The following is a 20,041-nucleotide window of genomic DNA, read 5'->3' as shown; positions in this document are numbered from 1 at the left end:
ACTTCATTGTACAGCAGAAACTAACACAACATTGTAACGCAATTATACTCCAATAAAAAAAGAAAGAAAAGAAAATGAAAGTACAAGGATAGTAAACCATACTTCCAGAGGTATGGCTTTCAAAACTTATGCTTAAAGATCCAAGATTACTGATTTTTTTAAAATCTGGGTATATAGTTATACCATAATTATATGGTATACATACATATTTAAGTACCCAGAGTACCATAGATTGAATCATCAGGTTTTTAATGGTTAAACCAAGTTAAAACTAGAAATGATAGAAAACCTTGATCTCAAATAAAAAGACCAACAAGCTCAAAAGCCTAGGGACTAGTTCTTGTTAGCATCATTGGAATTAATAATTCCAAGAGGGGAAAATACAGCCATGACAGTAAATTAAACTTGGTGTTTCTTGCTGACTAAACTGCATGTTGCTGTTAAAAATGCTTGTTCCTTATCTAGTAAAACATCTGCTTTCTGATGCTAAAAGCGGGATCCTGAGGGAAGTAGTGATCTTTCCCAAGGCAACTTGATTAATAGTAGGCTTCCAAATTTTAACTAGAAGACATTTTGATGAAGCCAGCAGTATTGAATAATTGTTTCCACAAATAATCCTGATATATATTTCCTTTCTCTCCAGGATTTTAGACAGTGGGACTCTGAGATGCACTGTTTATCTGCTGCACAGCTTTTGCTCCTATAGTTAACCCACAGGTCAGTGGTGCTCAATGACTACCCACACACCTAGGCCGTGTGCTGCACAAGATCTTTCCCTCACTGGTTTCTAGAGGAGAAATCATCTGAATGTGGAGAAATAATAAAACAGACATAACATTTAAAACAAGGACAAAAATGTTATTCCCAGGAGTTAATTTTATTGCAATAAAGTGAAAATGCAAGAATAAAACTGTATTCTCAAATACACAGAGGTGGGCAATTGAGAGCTGCACAAGATATGAAAATTACTGTTGATAGTGAATAAGCTTTATGTAAGGTGAGGAGAAGATACAAAGGACAAAGCAAGGCTTTTAAAAATAAGGTAGAGCTGATGGTGGCTTGAATACATAAAATAAGCCCTTAGAACACATCAGAAGAGGTAACAACAGAAAAGAGAGATACAGGGGAGAAAAGGAAATGGGGGTTGGGAGTGGAGGAGACAGAAAGTCTGTGGAATTAGGAATTACAAGACCTGAATTCACGTCCCTGACCTCTCCTGGCCATGTGATCTTGAGCAATTCTCATCATCATCATCGTTATCATCGTCATAACAAGCTATAACTTATAGAGAACTTAAAACAAACTCAGCCCTTTACACAGATTATAGATTATCTCCTTTAATCCTCACTGCAACTTTATAAGCAAGATCCTATTATGCCCACTTTATAGACAGAGAAACAGATTCAGAAAACTTGAATAATCATCCCAAGTTTTTACAGTTAGTAGATATCAGAACCAGCGGTTTTCCCTGGCTTGAAAGCCTATGTATAATTTAAAAGCATCCACCCTTTCCACAATGGTGGGACACCTCCTCCTAAATGTAACCTCTCAGAACCTCAGTCTCTTCATCTAGAAAGGGATTATTATAATTCCTTCTATAGTCACATGATGATGTGTATCTGTTGTCTTTTGCCAGAGTAACCCAATCTGTTATTTCTCCTGGGTCCATGAGGAGGCTAGGCAGTCTGCTGATCTTGGCTGGACTAGATGGGACAGTTTTAATGGTCTGAGCATGTGCCTGGTGGTCAGCTGGTTGTTGGTGATCTAGCATGGCATCACTGGGATAACTAGTTCTGCTCCCTGTGGCCTCTCATCTCTAATAGGCAAGTCCAGGTTTGTTCTCATTACAGAGACAGAGAAAGCATACAAGTCCTCTTGTAACCTAGGGTCAGAACTGACACTACATCACTTACACCATATTCTGTTAGCTAAGTAAATCACAAGACCAGCCTAGGTTCAAGGGTTGGGGAAACAGACTCCAAAATCACACTTCAAAGGGCATGTATACATGGAAGAGTGAAGAAATAGGGCCATTTTGCAATCACTCTGTCATAGGATATATGTAAGTATGCCAAGGACAACTTGTTTTCATAGCTGTCATCTCTTCCAGCTGAGCTTGTAGAAAAGAGCCAGACAAAACCATATAAGGAGAATTAGTGTATCAGGTTTTTCTTATGGTCTCTAAATTCACATAAGATTTTTCCCTATGCCCTTACCCCAAGACTCCATCCACACTTACATTCTATTAAATTGGAAATTTTTCCAGAATTAAAAATCAAGGAAAATAATTTCCAAGCTTGGTGTTATTCTTGGCCTTTCTGAAATTGTACATTCCATCAATTTTGTTACTGGAGTATCATGCTTTCTTCCTAAGGTAAAATCCCAAATGTTAAATCCCAAATTCATAGTTAAAATGCTTTAAAACCACACTCTATGGGTCCCTAAGAGTCATAGTCTGGGAGGGCATCAAACCAGCAGTGGGATTCTTATTAAGCCATGAAATTTACTGTCATTTGGACGAAAAGCTGCTGTAACCAGAAACTCCAAAGATTATCTCTTTTCTGTCTCAGAAATATTTTATATATATTTTTAAGTCCCCCATGAACCACAATCACATGAGCCTGCGAAAGGATGTCCACCTGATCATGTATGTTGAAATGGAGCAGGACCCAATGGTCCTTTCCCCCATGTCCTCCGCCTGCCTTCTGTCTATGGAAAAACTTTAGCCAAAGAATAAGTTTAATCAGAGGAGTGAGAAAACGTAGAAACAAAGGAAAACGGTCAAAGGAGACCAAATAATAATACAGTCATTAAGCATAGTCAAGGACCTTTAGTTCCTTCTCAAGGGCTATAGATAATATTCTGAGCCATAACCTGTGAGCTGTTTTGTAGATACTGAAACCCTCACCAGATGGAAGAAGTTAACTACATGATGACCAGACTGTAGCCATGACATAAGCTGCCACAATTATGAGAATTGGCCTCAAAGAAATGGGAACAAACTAACCCTGGAACTGAAGATTAATTGTACTTAAAACAATCAAGATGATGCTGGTCAGACCACCAATGACCAACTTCAAGATGACTGTCAGAGCTGACTGTGCTGTTTCTACATGTAGTCCCCTCCCTCCACCTATAAAAGCTCTTGCCCACTGATAGTCAGTGGTGGGGAGTCGCCCTTACAGCTACACAGCAACAAAATCATCTCTGGATAGTAGAATTGTTTTCTTTGCTAATCATAAGTCTCCTGGACAGGTCTGCAAATATACTTCTGCACAAAGGAGTATTGTTAAATTTCTGTCGTTTTTTTAAGAAGCCTGGTGCCACAAAGCAAATGAACCCCGCTACACTTTTTTCTTTTTCTTTTTGGTCTCTGCATTGGTAACAAAAAAGAGATGCATTTAGATTTTCCCAAAATGTATTTTTAAATGATGAAACCTATTTTCTTGGCTCTGACTCATTTCCCAATGACAGAAAATCTTTATAAATTGAGATTGAACAGGAGCAAAGCAGGAATTGTAAGAATATTATTGATCAATGATACATCACCAAATGCCATACATTTAAATAGTCATTTCAAAATGATCAACCTCTGTGGAAATCTGTCCACCCTCGGCAGCCCTTCACCATGCAACTTACGACAGGTCATGGCTGCCTCCATCCTCAACCTGGTTCAGATAAACTGCCCTAAATTCTAGCATGGCAACCCACAGTGGTGATTAATTATGTGTTGACACTCACTGCTTTCCTTGTCTTCATTTTGTTTCTTATTAAAATCAAAAGATTTTTTAAAATAATATGCTTAATTTCCATGGAACAGGGAATACCTGGCCAATATTTAAGCCAGTGCAAAATAGGATTGTTTTGATCAGAAATGCTGAGTTGTTAGTGAATGTTGTATTTCTCCTTGATCTTCTATCTCAGTGAAATTGGGTGCTAATCACCACTTAAATCTTACATATCTATTTGTTTATATATTTACTGAATGTCTCTGCCTTCTAGGTCATAGGTCTACAAACTGGGCAATGGGTCAAATCGGGCCCATCGTCTGTTTTTTGTAAATAAAGGGGTTATTTACATAGTCACACCCACTCGTTTGCATATTGCCTGAGGCTGCTTTCCCATTACAAAGGCAGAGTTGAGTAGCTGTGACAGACACTGGTCTGAAAAGTCAAAAATATTTACTATCTGGCCTTTTACAGAAAAAAGTTTGCCAAGCCCTGTTCTAGACTCTAGGCTTCCTAAGAACAGGGATTTTGCTATAAATTCAGCGACCTGCACAAATTAAGTGTTCAATGAACATTCATTGCGTAAATAAATCATGTTAAATAAGTTTATCATCTCAGCCACAAAGCTACTTTTCAGGTGCAGGTCTTCAGAAAGAGAAAAAGCAGATGTGCCTTATTTACAGATTTAAAAACCTGGAGAGATTCTAAAGATGAACAAATCCATAATTTTTCAGCTGAGGAAACTGAGGCCCAGAAAGCTGACATGAGTCTCCCAAGGTCAGTCCAAGGAGAGACAAGAACTACTCCAGCAGCACATTTGTTTTCCCTTTAATTAATAAGGCACTCTGTGAAGTCAGCCTGTTCCCAGGAAGGCCAAGGGTTTGAACACAACATGCATGCAATAATAATTACACTTGTTTGGAACTTTCAATTCTGACTTATTCCCTGAAGTTCTTTAAATGCTCACCGCCCCAACACATTTTCATAAATTTGGTTCGGGAACGATATGCATGCATTAAAGAACCCGAAGTACAGCTTTACAACAAACTTTGTTCATTAAACTGATGCCCAGAGAAAGTTCCAGTGCCCACTGAGTGATTACACCATCCACCACCTATCTGTTTGGACGAAAAGTCATCCAGATCTGATATCCCAAAGTACTGGTTTGAATATTTTAAGGCATCCACCTACTCCCTGAAGTGCAAGGGAAAGAATAATTGAATTCTGCCAAGTCACGCTAAAAAGTAGACAAGGATTGCCCAGCACAGCTCAATTTCTCTGTCTCTTGCCAGTACTGGCTGAGAAAGAAATGCTGGGTGGTTTCGTGTCTCCAATGCACTAAAGCAATTTTTCTTATATCATCATTTATTTTTTCCTCCCAAAGTTCTTTATAATTCAGTCCCATAAAGGAAGGATCAGAGACAGAAATAAATCAGGGAACAAAAACACGTTAGGTCTGCAAGGCCTGGAACCCACAGTCCAGCTCATTTCACTTACTTGGCAACCATCAGTTAGACCCCTAGTCTGCCAGGCACTGTGCAGGGAAACAAAAAGGCATTAGACACAGTCCCTGGGCCCCAGAAAGAGGGACATTTCATATGGCAGACAGACAAGGAGAGGATTACAGCACCATGAGGTGGGTCTTGTGAGTTGACGAGGTAAGCCCAGGGTGAAGTGGAGGACACTGAGGGATACCAAGGCAAGACTATCCCAAGGTCAAGTTAAGAGTTAGCCAGATGCAAAGGGAGGGAGAGAAGGGGGGACAAACTCCATGATCATGAAGTCATATGCTCAAAGACAAGGAAGTAAGAGAGAACAGGACATATTTGAGTGGAAACAATCTAGTATATCTGGAGCCTCAAATAGGAAGTAAGCCTGAAACAGAAGGCTTGGACCTTTAACCTTCAACAACGTACACCCTACAAAAAGCATCCACTCTAAGCCCAGTCTTTCCTGGGTACTGGGCTAGACACCAAGTCATGTCTTTAAGGGTAAAAAGGTATTCTCAAGGTTACTCTTCTGTAGAGCAGGGAACTCAGTGGCCTTCCAGCTTTAATCTTCCACCCAATCTTATTCCAATAACCTAAACAGTAATTGTCTGCTCTTGGTTTGAACACTTCCAGTGACATGGAACTTATTGCCTCAGAAAGCAGCTTATAATAAAGTATTTTTATGTCCAGTTAGTAACTGCCAATTAGTAACTTCTTCCTGACTTCAGTAAGAAAGTGGCCAACAACTTTTCCCTGAAGAAAGTCTCAAATCACAGTAAACAGAGCCCAAAGGTTTATTTTTTTTTTTATTTTTTTTTTTGGTTGCGTTGGGTCTTAGTTGCTGTGCACAAGCTTTTCTCTAGTTGCGGCGAGCGGGGGCTACTCTTCGTTGTGGTGTGTGGGCTTCTTATTGCGGGGGCTTCTCTTGTTGCGGAGCACGGGCTCCAGGTGCGCGGGCTTCAGTACTTGCAGCACGCGGGCTCAGTAGTTGCGGCATGCGGGCCCTAGAGCGCACTGGCTTTAGTAGTTGTGGTGCATGGGCTGAGTAGTTGTGGCTTGCGGGCTCTAGAGTGCAGGCTCAGTAGTTGTGGCGCATGGGCTTAGTTGCTCTGTGGCATGTGGGATCTTCCCGGGCCAGGGATCCAACCCTCAGGTGGATTCTTAACCACTGTGCCGCCAAGGAAATCCCAGCCCAAAGGTTTAGAACTTTATACGGTCTTAACTACATTAACACAGTGTTTAATACCCCACATTCCAAGGTGCAGTTTATCTCTATCTCCCCAAGAACCCCAGGCCATGCCAGGACCAGAGTTCTTCTGAATCAGGGCACATCTCCAAGGGGGATTGAGCATCTGAACCCTGAACATCTAGACCCAAGGAACAAAGAAGACCGGGGGGGAAAAAAAAGAAAAAACAGATCCTGAACCAAGCAAAATACAGAAGCCAAAGCACATAGCTCCATGGGTAGGAGCTAAAGAGAGAAAGCTGGAATCAGGCAGACAAGTCCTGGAGGAAGCACAGTCATGTTGCAGTGGTTCAGCTTCATGACTCAGATTCACAGGGTATTAAGAGAAGCCTGTACAATACGATGGAGACAACCATAAAGGTACTTTAACTTATGGATAAGAAGGGAATAGGTGCAATCCCAGAGTCAGAAAATATGTTAGTTTCAGGGAGAAGGCAGAATTACTCAAATCCTATTTGGCTTTCCTCTTTGCTGCTAAGAAAATGATGCTGACTCTGCAGAGCAGAATACCCATCGTCAATGAAGATAGAAAGCCAGGGATGGATGAGAAGACAGTAAAATCCCATAAGTACGGCTTTCCATTTATTCAAGGCCCTGACCCGGATTAATTGATTCCAAGACATTGAAAGAGCTGCAGGTGTTCTCAGAGCCCCAGAGCTGCAAATCTGTTCAAAATCATGGACAAGGAGAGCCAAAGACTGAAGCTAAACTAATACCATCTCAGTTACCAAAAAGAGAAATAGAGGGATCCTGTGAAAATGTGAAATTATAGACGGAGAGGCCATAGTGCTAATAAATAAACAGGAGAAGCTTAGAACTAAGTAGTCAGGGAGAAAGGGGCAAGGAGCCATGACTAAACATACAATAAGCAATTAACAGTGAAAGAGGCAAATGTAGAACTGATGACCGCAAGCTGTGCTCACCGTGCCAGACGCTGTTCCAAGCGCTTAATCCTCAGTCCAACCCTAAAAGGTAGATGTTATTACTACCCCAGTTCACAGATGAGAAAACCAAGGCACGTACTTTATGCAACTTGCGCAAAATTGCATAGCTAGTAACTGGCAGAACCGTCATCAGTGCTGTCTCCCTGAGGAATTCAGAGGTTGGTATGGAGGTGACCTTTGAGGAGGAAGCAGAAATTGGACAAAGTTGAGGGATTAATATAAATTGGAGGGTGAGATTGAGGTGGGAATTGGTGAGGCATATGGGGACCAGGAAGAGGATCCTCACTGGAGCTCAGGGAGCATAATGAGGACAGAGCACTCTCAGGTGCCTGAGCCTTTCACGCAAGCCTTGCAAATTTTCTCCCTGCTCCCAAGATCTCCCTTCTTATCTTATTAGAGGCACTTTTGGTTGCAAGTAATATAAATCTCTTCAAATATGCACATGCAAAAAGAAAATGCTCAGAAAGGGGAACTTTAGTGGGGAAATCCAAGGTCAGGAAGAGCAGTTGAGCCTCACAAGGGCCTTGAACCCAATATTCTACGTCAACAGATGAAGCCACAGTGAATTTTCAGTTGGCGTTGCCGATGTAACCAGTTACCTACAAGAGGGTGAGACCTAGGAAAGCTCCAGTTAATGTGTGTATATCTTGTCTCTCCATCTAGACAAGTATCTTCTAACTTCGACCATGAAACACAGTAAAAAATACTGTGCTGCATCAAGACCTAGTCTCACACATACACAGTCATAAGCAGCATATTATCCCCCAGGATAATACATACAGCTCAGGACCCCTACCCAGAACATTTGTTGGCTGACTGGTTGGTATGTTGATTGGCGGCTATACTGTTCTGCCCTCAGATCACCAAACCCAACCCCCAAAGTTTAGACACCACACTGGATAGATGGGGCACAGAAATGGAGAAATGAACAAATGCATTTCAATTTTGGAAACTCAGTCTCATTTTGACTGACTCAGCCTTCCTGGTTTTCTCCCCCTCCCGGGCCCTCTCCAAGATGGTATCTGTGTACAGGGAGCACATGTGGCCTTGTGGCCTTGGAGGTTGGGAGGGGGACCAAAGAAGCCCTCCCCCTCCACTACCACCTCGCGCTAGCTCTTGGGCATGTACTGGCCTGGAGCTACATGAAGTACGGTGGGTCAGCCCCACAATCCCACCCCACTCCCCATCATTCCACTGGCTTCCACGGCCAACAGTCCACAGCAGATATAATTCATACACTATGCTTTCTTGGTCTGGTCAGGCCCAGGATCCCCGTTCTCTCTTGGCCTCACCTCAGCTCTCATCAGCCCTGCAGTGCCCCTAAAGTTTAGCAGAGATTCCTCTACAGCCCTGAGACCCCGAAGTCCTATCCTGCAGCCTCAGCAACGTGGCCCCTCACACCATGCCACGCCCTCCCACTCCCAAGCAGCTTCCCAGCCACGCTCCCTAAAGAAAGAAGCCAAATTCTGCTCTATTCGGGAGCTAAGGGCAGGTCCTCACTTTCACCAAACGGCCACTCCAGCTTGCAGCGGGTACACTTCAAGGTAACCTGCCAGGGCCTTGAATGAGAGCAGCACAGAAGCCCCTCTTCCCTCAATCTACGAACTCAGTCCCCCTTCACAGCTTCAGCCAGCGAGAGGAAACCGCACACACGTGTCTTCCTTCCCATTCCTCAATCTCCCCTCTTCTTCCCACAGCTCCTCAGCCTGGAAGGGGCAGGTTTTCTTCCTTCCTATTTCTCTTGGGTTAGAACATTCCCCCTGTTCTTACTCTCCTCTTCCTCTAGTTATAATGGTGAACAGAGTGGAGAGAGAGACCAGCTTCAGGTTCATAAAAGAACCTAAATTCAAAGGTGTTTCAAAATTATAATACCCATTTTATTTAAAACAGATGAAAATGAAGCCAGGGTGCTCAGAGCCCCACCTGCTTGCTGGGCTCTCCCTTACCTTCTCAGAGGTCCTAAGGAATGTCTAAGGAATCCTGGAGACTTACTGAAACACATTGGGGAAACCACTGATACCGTCTAGCTTAGGGGTCTCCAACAGAACTTTCTGCAATGACGGAAACATGTTACTTCTACCCTGTCCATTACGGCAGCCACTAGTCACATGTGGCTATCAAGCACTTGAGATGTGGCTAGTGCAACTGAGGAACCGAATTTTTAATTTCATCGAATTTTAATTAATTTATATAGCTACCCTATTCTATTGGACAGTACAGCCTAGCTCATTCATTTTACAAACAAGTAGGACCTTGAGGCCCAATATCACTCAGCAAATTTATGGTAGAGTCAGCACGAAGACCCAGGTCCCATATCCTCTGCCCCATTCTTCCCACCACTTCTCAGCTGTCACACCCAGGTCACTGTCTAGCACAGGTCTTCCTGGCTGTTTCCAACTTTAATGACGTGTGCTGGGGCTTTGTTACAACGTGTACTCTTGTACCATGCTTGGTTTGGATTCAGACATTTCTTTTTTTAAAGAAAGGAGTCTGACCCCTCCAGAACCTTAACTGTCGGGGGTGAAGACCTGAAGAATACTGCTATAAAAATTTCAAAATACGGGGCTTCCCTGGTGGCGCAGTGGTTGAGAATCTGCCTGCTAATGCATGGGACACAGGTTCGAGCCCTGGTCTGGGAGGATCCCACATGCCACGGAGCAACTAGGCCCGTGAGCCACAACTACTGAGCCTGCGCGTCTGGAGCCTGTGCTCCGCAACAAGAGAGGCCGCAATAGTGAGAGGCCCGCACACCACAATGAAGAGTGGCCCCCGCTTGCCACAACTAGAGAAGGCCCTCGCACAGAAACGAAGACACAACACAGCAAAAATAAATAAATTAATTAATACACTCCTACCCCCAACATCTTCTTTAAAAAAAAAAAAAAATTCAAAATAGTGCGATCACAGCTATAATGACATCTGGGGGAGTGGCCTCCATGGATCTAGTATTTTGAGTTTCCATAAGTGCAAGTGAACTTTTTCATCAGAAAATGTGACTTCCTGAGATATTTTGATAACCACAGCAAAACAGCACAACCTGTTGTGAGGACATTAGGTAAGCAGACATGGGAACCAGGAAAAGGCTTTTCATTAACCAGCTGTACATCCTTTGGCAAGGCCTTTACCTGTTCTAGGTCCCAATTTCCTATTCTATAAAATATACAATGCAATACCTCTTCCTCCCTTCTTTCAAGGATGTTATGAAGAGAAATCAAAAAATATATGAACTGTTCCTTGTTCCTAGGAAGAAAAGCACTCTATAAAGTTTCAAACTTCTCATTATTAAACACAAAAGTCAAGTTTTCCTTAAGTAAGACAGCTAAAATCAAGCTTCCTGTATCACTTTATGCCAAAAATTACTATACTATTAACCGTGGGATCACACTGGTGCTCATTTAACTAGAAACTTCATGTTGGAGTCATTATTTTACCGTTATTTAAATGTTGAACAACGGGTCAAAATGATAGAAGCCATATTTCTTTGCTATCTCCTGTTGCAGGGAGCAACTGGATGTTAAAAGGACATATTTATAATGCATGCACATACTGTTTTACCAGCTATTAAGTTGAAAAGCTTAATGGAAGTAAGTTGGGCATGGGATTTCAGGGAAACTCAATGGAAACAAATCATTCTTGTCATCTTTATTTTTTGCCTTGAACAGTAACAATAATAATGATGCACTCTATCCTGTTATATCCAAGAAAAAAACACAGAAACACAGCTTTGGGGCATCTTGGTCCCACCCTTTGGGCTATGGGCATACAGGCAGGAGCTAGCAGGCTGGGGAGCAGGGTGCTATCACCATATGCAGCAGAATAATGGAATCAACTGCTTCCTCTTTCACTCTCCCACATCATTCTGCTTATGCTTCCATTACAGGACTTGCCAAACTCTGTTTAGTAATTAATTACCATTCCATGCCCCTCACAAGACAGTACGCTTCTAGAGGGCGGGGCCATGTCTTATTTGTACCTGGATCCCAAGCACATGATGGGAAATCAGGAAGTTATTGCTGCACTGGGTGATCATTGGCCCACTGGGAACAACACTCCCCACTCCAAGTGCCCAAAAAGCATCAGTGTCACCCCAACTTTGTGCACATGGTTGATCTTGGCTTGGAAGCACTTATTCCAATTTATAAATAGGCTTGTTTCCAGAGTTACAACCAAGGCTTCAACCTCACTAGTGGGAAAATACTGCATGTTAGCTAAAATGGAAAATCCCAGCCAATTTCCTCCCTGGCCATGAAATGTAGGATACTTGCACTGGGTGTTTGGTTTGTAACATCAACAAGAGCAGCACCTGCTTCCTCCAGCACCCCAGTATTCAACAGTGTCATATACCTCCATACCTGAGATTTGATCCAGAAGTATTCTGAACATCTTTATCCAGCCTGGAGTCTGGATCCATTTATAGGACCTTTCAGAACAAATTGGATACTGATTTCTCAGAAGGAAAGAAAACCCTGAGTAATGACACAGCTTTTCCAATAAAAAGCTGCCTCTTAAGCCAAAGGGGCAACCTTAATAGGGACTTTCAGGATTATATGATCCAACACTTCATTTTTTTCAACAAACTGATTGGCCAATGTCACATGGCTATGTAGCAGCTCCACAAGGACTAGAACTCAAATATTTAGTTTTCCCAAGATTTCCAAGACATGAAACCTTCCATATTCAAAGCAGAACAGCCTGGGCAAATTGTCTCTGTTTGCCTAAAACTGAGAGGTTTCCCAGGATAGAGGATTTTCAGGGCAAAAACAAGGAAAGTGCCAGACAAACCAGTAGCAGTTGGTCAACCTAAGCCCAGTGCTCTCTTCCCTACATAAACCTGCCCCTGTTATCGGTTTGATAAAATGGAGTACTGGTTCTGCCTCGAATACTTAAGCCCAGGAAAAGCCCAGTGATAAGAATTAGAGTTTGACAGCTGTTGCACAGCTGTGTCCCCTCTACGAGGGATAAAATTCTATCCATTAATGATAACACATAAATGATCAAAACTAGCCTCAAGATTCTCTATGAATTTTTTAAAAGAATTTTCAGGTCTTTAAATAATTAAAAGTTCAAAATATTCAAGAGGAAGAAAATGAGAATCATGAAAATGAGCATCATGAAGCCGGTCCTCTTTAAGTACCAAACTATCATTCTATGTCCAAACTAGTCAAGTTGTCACTGCTGAGAAAAGAAGGCCATGGAAGGTTCATGAAGTTATGCTGATTAATTATCCCAAGCGTCATTAGAGAATGCAACCATTACTCAGGAGGCACTCCTCTGACACCGTAACTAGCCTACAATTCTTGTGATTCCAGGGAAAGCTTCAGAGCCTGTGTTTAATAAAACTCCTACAGCATTTCCCACAAAAGGGAGCTGAAGTTGATACTTCAGATTCTTTGAGGGGACTTGGGATTCTGAGTGCATGATATCTCCATTCATAATAGACTTATTTTTCTTCCCTCCAGCTTCAATCAACCGTTTCACAAAATCAGGTCGTCAGGGAGATTCAGCAGGACATTTGTTGCTGGATTGGGCCAATCCTACAGCCATGAAGTCCCAGACTAACCAGTCAGACACTACATTGGGCACTTCATAAACACACAGTTTCAACCGCAAGACAATTCTTCAAGGCCAATGCCATTATCCCATTATATAAGTGAGAAGCTGGAGCTCACGGGATCCAAGACCACAGAGGTAATGAGCAAGCAGTGCCAGTCTGACTCGGGGTCTCTCTGGTGCCCAACTCCAGGCCCTTTCCCTAAGTAGGTCTCCTCCCTGAGGTACCCTCACCACCAGAGAAGCTGCTCAACTCCCGTGTTCTGAGAAGGCTGGGTTCATAAAGGACAGCATGTGTCACACTGTACATAGGGAGAGACAAGCCTCCTGGGAAAAGGAAAATACTTATTAGCCCTACCAAATGGAAAGAAAATTCCACCTTAAACAGATCTGCCCAAAGCCCATATGTTTGTTAAAAAATAAATAAACCAATTAAGGCATTTTTCCAATACAGCCACAGTTAACAAGCTTTGAAACACAATGGTCTTATATTTGATCTGCCATATGGAAATCTCTTCTCTGATTATGGACTGGTTACTATCCCTAGACAAATCCCTACAGCCTATACTCCATACAGAAACAAAATCCCTTGCTCCATTGAAGGAGATTCTCTGGATCTTTATACTTTTAGGAAAAACATAAGAAACAATAAGTTATAACTCACAAAGTGACAAGAATGGAAACCTGGCATATATGCTTTCCTGGAAAAAAAACAAAAAAAAACGAAAAACCTCTTACCTTTGGCTTTCTTCCTTTTTTATTCTCTCCCTTTAAAAAATAAACCGAAAAGAAACTTCCAGTAATCTCAGCTGGAAAATTAACATTCCAGATTGCTCTCCTTCCCGAGGATGATGATAATCTGATTTACTGCCTCCTTGCCTGGTTTAAATCAGTAAAGAACATTAAGCACAAGTTTTAGATATTTTTAAAAGACAAATTTGCTATTGTACAGGACACTGCTGCAAGCAGCCAAAGGTTTCAATGGCCCAACTATTAATAAATCCCCTTGAGTCTTTGAAATGTTCACAGCAAGACCATCCAAATAGCAAGTTCCCAGCCCCTTGGGATTGAGCGCTGTGAGTTTCTAACCCGGGGTTCTTGTCCTATTAACTTTTCTTTTTGTTCACTTGGCAGGTGTTTTTGCTTCGTTTGCTCCTGTAGCACTCTGGAGATGGCCCTCGCTATCATCATGCAGGCCTCACTCTCTGCAGTGGGTCCCCTGGTAAAGAAAGGCCTTTTGGGAAAGCCAGGAAACACATCCAGAATTTCTGCAAATCCTATCATGTTGTAGAGAAAGGACACGACTATTTTTAAAAACAAGGTTTGAGAGTTACACATTCGGAGCTATCAGAATTTCTTAGAGGACTAAATTGGAAGGAGGGCTCTGGAGGGAGATTTCATACAGTCTGAATAACTGGAAATGCAGAGTTTTACAAAAAGATGATCTAAAAGTGATTTCTCTCCTTCTAAAAGGGGCTCCTAGAAAAGCTCTTAACAGGCACTTCTCCCCAGTGCATTCCAAACACAATTCACATTCCGATGCAGTTAAAGAAGGACACTTCAGGAATTTGAGTGTTCCAATGGAATAGCGTCCTTCTACAATCCTCAAAAGGTTTTCAACAAGCGTGAAAGTCCCGTGTGTATGGGAACCCATCGGACCCAAATAACCAGGGAGAAACGAGCGGGAGGTGTATGAGCTGCTCCTGGGTCTCTCTGGGGCACCAGCTGCTCTTCCAGCTCAAAACCCAGAGGCCTAGCCAACTAGCTCTCCTCTCGTGCTTTGCCAGCTCATCTTTGAGCTCATTCCCTAGTTTATTTGCAGCTCCCCTCAAGGTAGGCAGAGGAACAGAACAGGATAAAATCAAGGCAATCATTGCTGCTGCTTCTGAACAGCTCTGTTGAAAGACTTACTACAGGAGAGAGGCTGTAGTTACCACCACCGACAATGAGTTAGAATTATATGTGAATTTCAATTATCCATGTTAAACCTATCTCTCTCTAGGCTGACTGCTGTCAAGTCCCCAAAAAAGATAACCTGCTCCCTTCAGAGTCATGATCTCTGACACTCTCAGCCTTTCTCCTTCTGCCGACTTGAGAAAACTGCTGAGTCACTGGCTTGCTTTCCTGACAAAGAGACATTGTGGTTGCAAATTTCCTAAGTCCTACGAGTTCATTCCTTCTATCCTAGCCCAATCAAACGGTGGTTCTTCCCTCTTTCTTTGTCCAGAGAGAAAGGGCACTTTTTCTTCCAAACACCTTATTAACTTTCCCATCACTCTCTGTCAAGAAGGAGTCAGTCTTACCCCTGGCACTAGCTCTTCTCCAAAAAATTGTCTGAGCCAAGGAAAGCAGAGGATTCCTGGAGCCCTGTAGAGCCAGTATTCTTCTGTTGAGACACCGGACTAAGCGACCATCAATTCCTTGCATGTCCTCCTCCCTGCAATAATAATCACCCCTTTATTCAGATCCAGCAGTTTACAATGGTCTGTCCAAGGAGTTGGCTAGGTCGCCATCTACCAACATGAAAAGTAAACTGTGGTAAGACGGTCCAGAGAAATGCTGAGAGCACCAGACTGGGAGTCAGAAACTGAAACTGACACTGGCTAAGCAGTAAGGCAAAAGTTAGAACTCAAGCCTGTTTGGCCCTAAACCCTATGAACTTAACCACAATGATCCTACTTCCTATGCTAATAACACGCTAATAGTCACTGCTCATGCTGTACGCTGGGTGCTTGACTGGGCATTGCTATACCCAACTTTTATAGTTCGGGAAACTGACTTTGGTAAAAGAAGTGGTAGTACCAATACTTGAGCCCAATGCTGTCTGTCTCTAAAGCCAGCTGTGGCACCATTCAAGTGTCCACTGAACAGAGGCAGGTTGGGATGAGAAAGGGGAGCAAGACCGTGAACAGCACCCATGACCATGGAGGCTTGTTGGTGGCTGGGCCAGGCCAGGACTGGCTACACTGGGAGGAGTGGAGACAATGGCAGGATCCGGTGGAGGCAGCATGGGCTGGAAATGTATCAGTGGTCTTCTGCGCCCTGTGGTAGGGACATACCATACCCTCAAGGGGCCGCAGCGGGAAGGGACTAGAGCACACCCAACAGCAGGAGACTATGACTGGGCAGCAGCCTGAGGCCAGGAGAAGGGTCAAAGCAAAGCCTGAGATGCAGCTCTCTGGGAGCACACAGAGCACGTGGGGTGGGAAGAGGTTGGTGAGTCACCGGGCCTTGTCTAGGCCCAGTAGCCACCAGGGAACAGCCCATAAATGTCATGGTATTTGAAGCTGGCCTCCAACAAAACTTAAACAAGTGAATCAAATTAAAAGCAGAGATTAAAGGAGAAGAAGCATCAAGATCCAGGGAATCTGAGTAGGAACACAAGCTAAGGAGGCTCTGGACGAGAACATAACCCCAGACTCTCCAACAGCAACCACAGCCTGAGAGAAAAGGGCTCTCTGGTCCCCGGGTAGCCCCAGGTGGTCTCCAAGCAGGCAAGAATGCCGGGGAGTTGGGTCTAACTTAGAATCAGACGTGTTACCATGAAGCTCCCCAAAAGGGCATGCCATTGCTCAGCCATTACTTCCCAGAAAGGTCATTATCTTGGCCACAATGGAGAGGATTTAAGTACCAAATTATACGTGACAGGCTGCCTGGGCTGCAAATGAAAATAATGTGGAAGGTTAATCTCAGTCCTTTCGCCAAAAATCATGTTTTTTGTGGAGATGTGTATAAAGTACTAGGATGCATGATCTAGAGGCCAGGAGACTCACACAGTTTGGGTAGAAGCCATGGAGAAAACCCATCCTTTTGACTTCCTACTTCAGCCCTTGGATGGCGTCGATCTGAGCTTCAGCCCACCCTCCATTCTATTCTCTACTCCCCTCCAACGCCCTTCACCCCCGCGCCCACCGCAATGCTCAGTCTCTCCTCCTGCTTCAGCCATCATCGTCTGAGTGCACAGGTGTGAAAAGCAAATGGTCTAGGAGCCCACAGGTGAGGAAACCAGAAACGAGAGAGAAGGCAGTATCTGATGTCTCAAGACAATTACCTGGAAGGCAATAAAGGGGATAAGGGTAAAGCCCAAAAGTAAAACAGTGAGGACATGGGCCCAGACACGAGCTGATGGTCACACTTCTTCAGCAGCTGGAACGGGAATTTTGGATCCTAAACCACCATTTATCTTGACCCGCTGGGTGTCTAGGGGATTGTCTGGACAGAAGGAAAAGATGCTGTCGCTGCCACTGAGGAGACTGCTGTCTTATAAATGTTTATGGGCCCTTATACACTCAACGACTTGTCTTAGAATGGGGATCCAAAGTCAGGGCAAGGGAAAAGAGGACTGTCATTCCTGGGGGTGAGAGAAAGCCTCAGGAAACTCTCTCATCCCAGTTGCCCCACGCAAATGGTACAAGAAAATTCAAGGAGGCTGAGAAACTATGGCACTATCTAGCACTGCTGGGATTACAGACCCCATCCCAGTCATGGGATGTATCTGGGAAGAATACATGGGAAGTATCTGGGAAGAATAGCAATAATGCCACATTATCATCAAATCTAGGATACCACCAGTTGTAAACTGCATTCTGGCTTCAGAGATAAAATCTGAGTAAGTGGCTTATGGTGATTATAAGATGATATTGATTGTTCAATGCATCTCAACTTCAGAGATACTAAAATGGCGGCGGGAGGGGCGGGGAGAATTCTGCAAAACCGCCTATGCTTGGCATTACTAAAGCGCCATAGGTTCTCACGGAATGACACTGCTATCGCCTCTAAAGTTACGTAAGACCGTATTTTTTTGGCCAATGAAACGTGAGCAGAAGTGAACGTCACTTCCAAACCAATGTATATAATTACCAATGTTTCACTCTCCAGTGTTCTCCTCTCCCAATGCAGTAATCATGGAAGCACACAGTCATTGCACACAGAGAGGGCAGAATCACAAGAAGATGGAATCTTCATAAAGTTGGATCTCTGAGACACTTCAATGAGCAGAGTCCCTCTGCCAACCCATCTAACCCATTTTGGACATGAACTGTGAGGAAAAAAAAATTGTTATTTTAAGCAACTGAAATTCTAGGAATGTTTGTTATCACAACATAACCTAAGCTCTCCTGACTGAAACACCATCTTATGTTCGAATGAGGCATTACCTCATTTGGTCTTCATAATTACACAATAGGGCAGGCAAGACAGGCACTATTCCCATTTTAAAGATGAAAGAAACTGAGGCTCTGAAAGCTTAACTGAATTGGCCAAAGTCAATGGGGTGGGACTAGAACTCATGTCCTCTAACTAAAGAATGAGCCCACAGATAGTGTTCCCGTCTATCTCTATCCTGTCTCCAGGGTCTCGAAATCCTTACTGCAATGTTCATATGAATACACGTACATACATAACTACCTTCTTTTGGCAAACAGATTTTGAATCCCAATCTCTTTCCTTTAAGCAGCAGTAAAACATGCAAGGACCTGGCCAACCACAGAGCTTGACACTTAGAATATGCGTGAGAGCTCAGGTCTGGCTGCAATGCCACAGTAATGTATTTGTAGCTGAAATGCGAGTTGATAAGTTCCAGAAAGGCAAAGAGATGAACGCTGAGATGAGCATTTTTACAATCAGTGGGTAAAGAGTGAAGGAAGAGGTGGTGGGGGGAATATAAAGAAGATAGCTTCTTCATGTTTTCCATTTCACTTCAGTTTCTTGAACATATTTTTACATCCTGAGTGGAAAAATTAGACCCAGTCGCTATGTTGCCAGCAATCATGGGATGCCATCTAGGACATTCTAATCTCTTACTAAAACACATAGACAAGAGACAACAAGAATGGGCAGCCTCCTGGGGTTCCTCACCCCATCACTGCCACTCTGATTATACTCTGTGCTCAGAACCCCAAATTGTACAAACCAAAATGATTTCCCAGAATCAACACTGTGCTGAGAATTCAGTTACTTTGTTTCTCAGCTAAGAAAAGGAGCTCCCCTAGAGTCAAATCCTAGGGCCAAAATACAAAACAACCAGTTGGTGTCAGCAACTGGCTTCAGGGTTTGCCCTTGGTGACTAAGCAAAGCTTAATGTTTACTTTCAAGACAAGAGAGTGAACGTTATAATTTCCCCAATTATAGGGCAAATTTCAGGGCTATTTCTCTTTTCCCTCACGCTCTTTCCCTCAACAGACCCTGAGCCCTGAGGACAGTACCCTCTCAGGGTAATGGTTTCATTCGTGGTCTACGTTTGGCTAAGCACCTGGTTTAGAAAATGTGTGAAGTGTCCCTAGGATACGCATGTTGGTAGCCAGAGTTGTAAGCGTGACCTTGTCAACCCTTCTGAAATTCTAAGCAAAGAAATGCTTATAAAATAATTGCCTAAGTGGGCTTCCCTGGTGGCACAGTGGTTGAGGGTCTCCCTGCCGATGCAGGGGACGCAGGTTCATGCCCCGGTCCGGGAGGATCCCACATGCTGCGGAGCGGCTGGGCCCATGAGCCATGGCCGCTGAGCCTGCACGTCCGGAGCCTGTGCTCCGCAACGGCAGAGGCCACAACAGTGAGAGGCCCACGTACGGCAAAAATAATAATAATAATTGCCTACGTCACTATTTCCCTTAATCGATGCCCCAGCAACTGTGGCTCCCTTTGGTAACTTGGTAAGCCAACCTTTCCACTGTATAAACATCAGTGTACAAAATAAAAGATTTCTGAGTCTTATACACCTTACCTGGAATGGATCTACAGGAGTTTGCTAATGCTAAGCATTTTCTTCTTAAAATGGCAAGCTTGTCTTTATTATTTTTTGGCAAAATAGTAAATCAGACCACTGTGGAGCCAGAGGAATTCTCTGGGATTATAGGAATTGGTATTCATATTGTTTTGTGCAACAAATATCCATAAGGCACATATAAATCCTGTCTAAGAAGATTCTGTGCCCCTTTCCTCTTATACAAAAGCACTATTTCCCCACAGTAAGGCTTTGGATATCAGTTGCTCTGTACAGCCCAAGACCGTCTACAGGTACAGAACACCTGAACAATGGTTCTTAACTACTTGAGGGTTTCTAGCCCCTTAAAACATTGGCTGAAGGCT

General features: G+C 43.4%; 1 long non-coding RNA gene across 2 annotated transcripts in view; it reads right to left on the bottom strand.

Moving 5' to 3' along the window:
- The window catches only part of LOC132598230 (uncharacterized), a 245,256-nt gene that overhangs the window by 98,184 nt on the left and 127,031 nt on the right, over positions 1-20,041 (bottom strand). The window contains exon 1 of one of the 2 annotated variants that reach the window (XR_009566212.1): positions 7,388-7,524. The exons of the other annotated variant lie outside the window; for it this stretch is intronic. This is a non-coding gene — a long non-coding RNA (uncharacterized lncRNA). Of the gene's footprint in view, positions 1-7,387; positions 7,525-20,041 lie in introns of those variants that run through there. 2 annotated transcript variants of the gene reach the window in all.

The sequence above is a fragment of the Globicephala melas genome, chromosome 12 (assembly GCF_963455315.2).
Source record: "Globicephala melas chromosome 12, mGloMel1.2, whole genome shotgun sequence".
In the NCBI taxonomy this organism is placed as follows: domain Eukaryota; kingdom Metazoa; phylum Chordata; class Mammalia; order Artiodactyla; family Delphinidae; genus Globicephala; species Globicephala melas.
Note: the sequence above shows the minus strand (reverse complement) of the source record. Positions and strands in the feature narration are given on the sequence as shown.